Below are 8755 nucleotides of genomic sequence, written 5' to 3' on the forward strand. Positions count from 1 at the left end.
GCTACACAGCACCTTTGCCATGAGCCTCTGAGTAAGGTCAGAATCGTGCTGCTCTGAAGACATTTGTAGGGAAATTACTCTGACTCTCCCAAGCGCAGATAGTCATTGCTTCTGCAGGAGGCAGCAACTAGATTACATGAGATAATTTAGTAGCTGACATTAAAAACGTCTCATTTAGCCTGCAATAAAAATACCTTCATTCAGCCCAAGCTATATTAAGATAACTGAATTCCTGGTAAGTTTGGAATAACTGCTCACCTGGGCAGCTGAACGAAGATTGCCTCCTCCAAGCCTACATCTCCCTGTCATCACATCCTTGCTGGGAATCAGGAATGACAGCAGAGACTACTGGAGTAAATGGGTTCTCATGTGGTCTAAATCTTCGTCTTTAGTACACCAGATTTAATTTTCCAGCTTTCCTATATGAATTGCTTTTTACCTTCTTCCTGGTGTGTGGGCCCACAGCCTCCAGCTAATAGAAAGTGGAGATGAATTTTGCTGCATTTCAAGCAGCTGTTGCTCTATTTTGACTTAATGCTGTGCTGCAAGCAGAGCTACTACTAAAGTGATTGAGTTAATAGTATCCTGAATGAGAGAGGCAACGGGGAGAAGAGATGTAATGGGATGCAGCGAGGAGGGATATTTTTAAGCACTGGTTTATCTGACAAGTTCTGCAGTTATACATCCTGTGCTCTGCTCTCCGCCCCAGCCCATCAGCAGACAGATGAAAACAATTTTTACATCGCACAAGCAAAGGAGAAACAATCAAAGTCCGCAAGACTCGGGTGCAGAGATGCCATTTCTGTAACCTTTGGAGTCCTTCTTAACAAAGGAATTACAAAGGAAAGGAGATGCAATCCTCGCCCAACCCCATTTCTGAGGCAACAGCTGCTCTGAGGTGTCAGGGATTCGCTCAGGCACCAGCCCAGGAGAATCTCCTCCCAGGCAAAGCATCTGAAGGGGTCCTGACTTTTAGCAGCAGAACCCGGAGCTCTCTGTGCAGAATAGTATTACAGCACCCCCCAGTCCCCCAAAAGCACCACTGCAAGGATCAGAGCCTCACGTGGCTTTAATATGCAATTCCCAATCTCAGTGCATCTTTTTTTTAATAACTGAAACTGAACAATCCAACACTGCAAATTCTGCCCCACAGAGGCTGCTAGCAGTTGAAAATGCTCTTGCCTTCTGTAGCCACCCAGCTAGAGAGGGCTGCCCTGGAGTCCACGTGTGCTGCCTAGTTCTCTGCTTCCACCACAGTGACAGCAGAGCTCTTCAGAGCAGAAATCAAAGCAATCTAATCTTAAAAAACCTCTGCTCTGGATCCCATCTGAAGTCTGCACAGAGAAGAGTTGGCACACAAGGAGTGGTCTCCATTTAATATTTTCTTTAAGCCAAACCCCTTCAGCACCCTCATCCTTTTGATCCCTCCCAGAGGTGCCTTGGTCTCTTCAGACCATCTGGGTACCCAGCTCATGCGTAGTGTTACTGTAGTCCCTAAACCTATCTGAACACCTAGTTCTCTTCCACAAAGATTTGCTGTGAATTGATGTTTTATGGGTCAGATGATCTTGAAGGTGATGGAAAGAAGGACTTTGAGCAGTGAGGAAGAACAGGACAGCCTCGCCTGGTATAAATCACAAGAGCACCTTTGGCACCAGCTGATGATCTGGCCAGAGGACCAGACTCCAAAGGATTACAACAGTGTAACTCCAAAAGCCTCATTAAACACAGCTCTGCATGTCCATGACCTTCAAGAAATGCTGATATACCAGAGGGGACACAACTGTCCTTCTGGATTTGCTTTCTAGAGCTCTGCAAGATAAGTGAGAGGACATTTAGCACGTGCAGCTGGATTTTAAACTTACAGTAAGGATACCTGGGCTTGTTTCCCAACTTAGAGACTGACACAGTTCAAAACCTCAGTCCATTCACCTTCATTTCCATGCCTGATTTCCCCCTGCTCTACACCTTACAGCATCATTTTGTACCTGCACAGGTGTTACCCCAACTAGAATATTTTGCTCGCTTACACAGTTGTCACATTTTAACATCAACAGAGGAGCACTTTCAACATTGCTTAATGAGGCTTTTCTGTTGAGGAGTTTTTAGATCAAAATGGGCACAGATATTTAGACGTGCACAACCCAGCTTTTGCACCTGAATAAAGCTAGCCTGGCAAAAGAATTAGTCACTGTAGAGGACACGTTGTCTTTAAGGTTTCTCTCTGTATCATTAGAAAGTTGCTGTCTTGTACTCCTCTCATTTTTCACGGGAAGCTTTCCTCGGTAGTCCTTGACTTGTTATTTTGTAGACCAGAGTGCTCACAAGGCCATTTCTCATGGGAAAGCATAATAATGTATGTGAACAATGATTGTTTACTGCTAAAGGAGAACTGACGAATCAGCTTGTAACACCATGGCTTGCCTCTGCTAAAGAGAGGTATAAATGTGTTGTGAACTTGGAATAAAACGGCTTCACTAGATCGTATTGGTCGTGTGGTTCCATATCCTCTGCACTTTTCTACTTTGCATAAAGACTTGGTGATAAAACTTGCAAGGATGATAAAGGAGGAGAGCTGCCAACTGCCAGCCAGGGAGATGGACAGCCAGTGCGTGACACCCCCCTTTCCTCCAGGTACACACAGGAGGGTTGTGAAAGCAGCTATTGCCATACCACAGCTCCAGCAGCCCTCGTGCACTGAAGTCATATCCCCCTCAAGCTTCCCACAGCCCAAACAGGGTCCATGATAACACTTGGCACCTGCTTACTCCAGCATCCTCTTGGCATGTCTGCCTCACGTGCCAGCTCAGCCCCTCAGGCTCTGCAGTCACAGAGGAACTTGCTTTTCCCCAACTCCAACAACTTGTGCAGAAGCCAGCACAGACAAAAGAATAGCAAAGTTCAGAACATAACAACACATTTTCACTAGCTATGTTTTCTTGCTGCTTCAAAAAGATGTGACTCTTAAACCAGAGCTCCCTAAAAATTCTTCCAGCCAACAAACTCCAAGGCAGCTACAGGCACCACTCTCCTACCTGAGCTCTCTTAGGTGTAGCTGTTGACTGTTCTGCTCTCTGCTCTTGTAACCTCCAGCCTGGCTTTCCCAACTGCCCTCTTTTTACCAACAAGCACTCATCAGGGATTGATTAGTCTTTCACTACCACAGCTCCTTCTTGCTTTCCCTCAGAGGATTTCCTTGTGATAAGGTGCTGTCTTAAGGGCTATGGACTCCTTGACCAAGATATTACATGTAAATAAGCTGTTGGTGCAGCTGATTGACCACTGACCCATTGCTGCATGGCCCATGCTAGACATGGCAACGGCTCCTGCTCCCTTTGCAGGGATTTAGCTCAGAAGCAGCTCCCAGAGCTGTAGAGACACCTCGGATTGGGTGGTCCCCATCTGCAGCTTATAAGACTCTGAATTTTAGGAACACAGACGTGTAGAGTTCCCAGTGCCACCTTAGCTTCCCACCCTTCTTAACTGCTTCTTGTGGTGTCCATGGCTTGGGACATGCCCTTTCTTCTCTGGGGATGTGAGACTGTACATTTCCTTGAACTAGTTTCCAACAACAAGCTTCCCAGGGACAGAAAGTCTGCTGTGTTTTGCCATGAGTAGTTCCTATGTATTGTCTCTGAGTGTGGTCAGTTCTATAGCTGCAGCTGTAGCTTTGGTAGCACCACGCAGGCTGATACCCAGTAGGTCCAGGAGCTGCAGTGCCTGCAGAATAGGCTCTGTTCTGTAGCATTTTAGCACTATTTTCTAGGTGATGTTTCCTAGTGTTTGATCCAGGCAGCATTTTCTTTTCCTGGTACAAACCAGAGCATTTAAGTGGGAAATGAGATCCTCTGGGGATGTGCATAAAGATGCACAGTTAGGCCAGGAGGCTGTTAGTGTTGTTAACCTTGGAAGTTCTGAACAACCATTTATTTTGCTGCAGACCAGGAATTTTGCAAGGTTTACAACAAGAAAGGCTAGGAAAAGAAAGGCAAAACCAATATTTCACACTATCAGAGTTGTCTGTGTCTTGTTCTAACATGGATGACTATGCTCTTCCAAGCCAGCAGCAAGTTGTAGAGGGCTATTTGTTTTGCAGGCACTGTTGAACCTCCTTTGGCTTTCCAAGAACCAAATAATTTCCCTGATTCAGGTTATAGAATCACGGAATGGTTTGGGTCAGAAGGGACCTTAAAGCCCACCCAGTTCCACCCCCTGCCATGGGCAGGGGCACCTCCCACTGGATCAGGCTCCAAGCCCCATCCAACCTGGCCTTAAACACCTCCAGGGATGGGGCAGCCACCACTTTGGCGGCAACCTCGGTCTCTTCACCTTCACAGGAAAAAATGTCTTCCTAATATTTTTTTACATCATATGGGTCATGGACACATCCTCCAAAATCAGGATCATCTGCAGTGTTGCATGTTCAACTACCAGCCTCCTGCACCACAGATGATTTGTTTTTCCCAACCACCATGCTCTTACCACCTCTTTCTCCTGACAGCACGGACAGGAGGCCCAGCATTGCAGTAGGAAGAGTGCTTGCTGTTGCTATGAACAGCAATTCACAGCAGATAGGAGCTCACCTGTAAGCTGTCACTTCAGCAAAATGCAGAAGGAAAACCCTAGCACTATGGTACCATGGCACAAGAACAGCAAAGAGGCCCTTCTATTCGATATATAGCATAAAAATCTTTAGAACAAATTTGAGAGAGAAAATACTTAAAACCCAGATTTCAGTGGAAAATATCATAGAAGTTAACATGTCTAATGATCTGACAAGGAATATGCAAGACTAATTTAGTCCTTCTTCATGTACACTCATTTTAATAGGCATCAGGAAGGCATTAAATCGTGTAGGTGTTCTTTGGTAAAAGCATTGGTAACGAGGCTGTGGCAGGAAAGTTTTAGTGAAGTTGAAGAAAACATAGACAAAAGAAAACTGGAGAGAGGATCTGGTGAAAGAAGAGATGGACACGGTCACTCACAAAAGGTCGCTGACATTCCTGGTTGAAAGGAGCACAGGGATGGAATTCTTTTAAGGACTTATTTTGGTTAACAATTCCTTAATTGCTCTGGTAAAAGGGTAGGACTGTACAGATGAATGGTAGGACTGTACAGATGAATGGTAGGACTGTGCAGATGTCCTCCCTGGCTTTGGTACTCTCCCTCCCTGTGATCACCTGGCTCTGATTGCCCTAAGCAACCCCATCTGAGATCTCCACACGCCAGCTTTCACCTGTTGGAGGTGTATTTAAGCTCAGCCCTTAATTCAAAGTGTGCTCTATGTGTGGTTTTGAGCCTTGGGTTTCTTGGTGATTTGTCTATGGACTTGTCTGGAGATTAATGGATTGCTAACCCCCCTACAGCTCTTTTTTCCACCTTGGTGAGGATGCTGCCCTTTGGTTCCTGTTCCCCTTTCCTTACACAGCAGCTTCCTTTTGTTGTTTTCTGGAAGCTGCTACCAGAACTGTAGCAGCAACCTTGCTCTCTGAGGAGCTGTGGTGCTGTGGCTGGTTACTACAGTTGTGTTAGCAATGTGATATGGTAAAAAAGGTAATGAGTAATTACCAACAAATTGTATGTCACGTGGGAGACTGGAGGCTGGACAGAGTAGTTGTTACTAGGTAAGAAGAGACAAGCTAAAATAATGTGTTAAAGAAAATGAGGTGTTGCCTTCTTCCCACCCTACTGCTGAACATACACCTCCTTTATGTGAAGACTGTATTGTTAGTGTTTGTCCACAAAGAAGCGTTGAAGATGAAACCTTAAATCTTTGGTGTTGGGCAAAATGCTACCCAGCCACCTGTTAGCTGAGGCTGTTGCCCTGTGGCGTGTCTGTACAGTCACCAGGACATATATGCTCTCTCTCCTCTTTTTTAGTGGTGAAATATTTTTGTAAGGCATCGTTGGAAGGGACCTGAAGGATCATCTGGCCCAACCTTTTAGGTGACAGTTTAAATGAGATGGTCCAGCACCCTGTCAAGCTGGGCCTTAGAAGAGTCCAGAGTAGAGGAATCCACCATTTCCCTGGGGAGATTATCCCGATGTTTAGCTGTTCTCCTGGTGAATAATGTTCTTCTGCAATCCAGTATCTCCAGGAGCAACTTATCCCCATTGCCCCTTGTCTTTTCCGCATGACTGCTGTTAAAAAAGGAGTCTCCATCCTCTTGGCAGGCACCCTTTATGTACTGGTACATGGTAACGAGGTCTCCCCTAAGCCTTCTCCTCTCAAGGCTGAATAAACCAAGCTCTCTCAGCCTTGTTTTGTATGGAAGGTTTCCTAGACCTCTGACCACTTTAGTGGCCCTTCTCTGGAGCCCCTCCAGCCTGACCCCATCTTTTTTTTGTATATCAGGGACCAAAACTGAACGCAGCACTCCAGACGTGGCCTGACAAGCACTGAGTAGTTTCCCTTTTGCTGACCCTCTGTCCTCTCAGAAGAGGTCAGAAGCTGGCTCTGTCCGCTGGCTACTGCCTGGAGCAGCATGTGGACTCTTCACCACTCCAGTCTGTAGTCGTGGGAGGGTGACCAAGTCCTTCCCTAGCAGCAGTTGTACTTATTTCATTTCATTCAGGCAGGATTGGATGCTCCTTTTGCATAGCCAATGTAGGATGAATAACCTTGTGTTTTCCCATGTGATTGCGGTCTTCATAGTCTCAATCAATAAATACAATGAGCTTGAACGGTTCAGTGCTGCAAGTTCTTTAAAATCATATCCTCTATTAGAGACAACAATCAACAGTTCTTATTCGAGTTTAGCAGTGATTATATGCTAGCGACTGCAGAAAGTCTCCAGCAATCTAGATGGGGGGTGATGGTGTATAGCACATCTGCCTTGCTCTATAAATATTAGTTTTTAATTAAATTGAATAAAATGCTTTAGAAAATGCTATGTGCTTGTTTAAACACCAGTCATTGTTCATAAGAAAGCGGTTTAAACAGGAATGTCGAAGCATTTTGTAATGAAATGTGTAGCTGACTGCATCATGTATTCACTTAAATGCAATTCATACAGTGCTGGCCCCAAAGTACCCACACTCCCTAAATTAGAGGGAGAGGAGGAAAAGCATGTATGTGTTTGCAGATATTGTCTAAGTATGAGATGTTTGGATCTGATAACAAGCATCTTTTGTGGAAATGGCACAGAAAACAAACACAATTGGGGACTGATTTGTCATCTATGCCAACACATTGTCTCTACCTGAGGTGAGGACCACCAAGAGGTTAAATTGTCCATTATTAAACATGACTCCAAGTGTGGATGTAGCAAATAGGTGCATCCCTGTCATTTTGACTCTAGTTTGCTAGAGCATTTTTTTTGTAGACAGAAAAACCACTTTCCTCTTGAGCAAAATCCCTGGGCTTACGCTTCCTGCACTGATAAACTTGGGCCAGAACTGCAGGGGTGGTTTTACCCATTGCAGATGTGTTTTTTGGTGTCTATAAGAACAGCAAGACCAGGTTTCCTAGAGCTATGGACAGGGTGTCTGTGGTAGGAACAAGCCAACCTTTGATCTATTCTCCCTTGCTGGGCTGGCTGAAATGGAGCTGGAGTTTGGATTCCTACCCAGGAGCGGAATGAGATTGCAAAGAGAAGCTTCTTATGTTTTTTTTTTTTCTTTTTTTTAATTGCAAATTCACTTTACTGTATTTTATGTCGGGCAGAACAACCAGCCTCACAAGCAGCACAGCAGGAGCTGTGAGGTAGGCTTGGTATATATACTGCTCTAAAGGGACTACTTTAGGCTACATCAGGAGGTGGGTCATGAAATCAATGTTATTTGGATATAAAGAGGCAGAGGCTGTATAGCAGAGGATATTGATGGGCTCTGCCTCTGTTTATCACTAGGAGGGAATTGAAGGCTCGCTTAGGCCTCAGTCTGGGGTCTGGCTCTGCAGCAAGGAACTGGCTGCATGGAGCTGTTTTACTACCCAGCTTGAATTAGCGTGTGATCTGAGGAAACAGGGGGTTGCTCTGTGATGTCTGAAGTCTGCTGCTTCCCAGACCTTTGGGGAGCGTGAGGATTGAGGGATGGCAGCTAAGCAGCTCCAATGAACGCAGTGCACCGCAGGAATCTGAAGAGATGATGTGTGTGATTTGCACAGAGCTAGGCCTAGAAGGATGTTGGAGTTGTTCAGCCTGGAGAAAAGAAAGCTCTGAGGAGATCTTATAGTGACCTAACAATACCTGAAGGAGGCCTAGAAGAAAGCTGGGGAGGGTCTGTTTACAAAGGCTTGTAGTGATAGGACTAGGGGTAATGGCTATAAACTGGAGAGGGGCAGATTTAGACTAGATATAAGGAGGAATTTCTTCACTATGAGAGTGGTGAGGCCCTGGAACAGGTTGCTTGGGGAGGTTGTGGCTGCCCCAGCCCTGGAGGTGTTGAAGACCAGGTTGGATGGGGCTTGGGCAGCCTGATCTAGTGGGAGATGCCCCTGCTCATGGCAGGTGGGTTGGAACTGGATGATCTTTAAGGTCCCTTCCAACCCAAACTATTTTATGTATGTTTGACCTCCACTTGATTGTGCTGTTTTGCCACATAAATCAACCAGAAGCTCCAACTAAGCTAGATATGGATAACTCTGCCATCTGTCCTTGCCTGGTAATACAAGTAATACAAGCGCAGACTCTCTATCTTGTAACGCTGGTGTTTCACCAATATTGCATCTGGGACATAAAGGTTAACAAGCACAGGAGTAAGAGGCTGATTTTTAGCAAGAAACAAAGTGTAGGTGTTTCAGTCTTTGCTTGGA

Source organism: Phaenicophaeus curvirostris, chromosome 20 (assembly GCF_032191515.1).
Source record: "Phaenicophaeus curvirostris isolate KB17595 chromosome 20, BPBGC_Pcur_1.0, whole genome shotgun sequence".
Classification (NCBI taxonomy): Eukaryota; Metazoa; Chordata; class Aves; order Cuculiformes; family Cuculidae; genus Phaenicophaeus; species Phaenicophaeus curvirostris.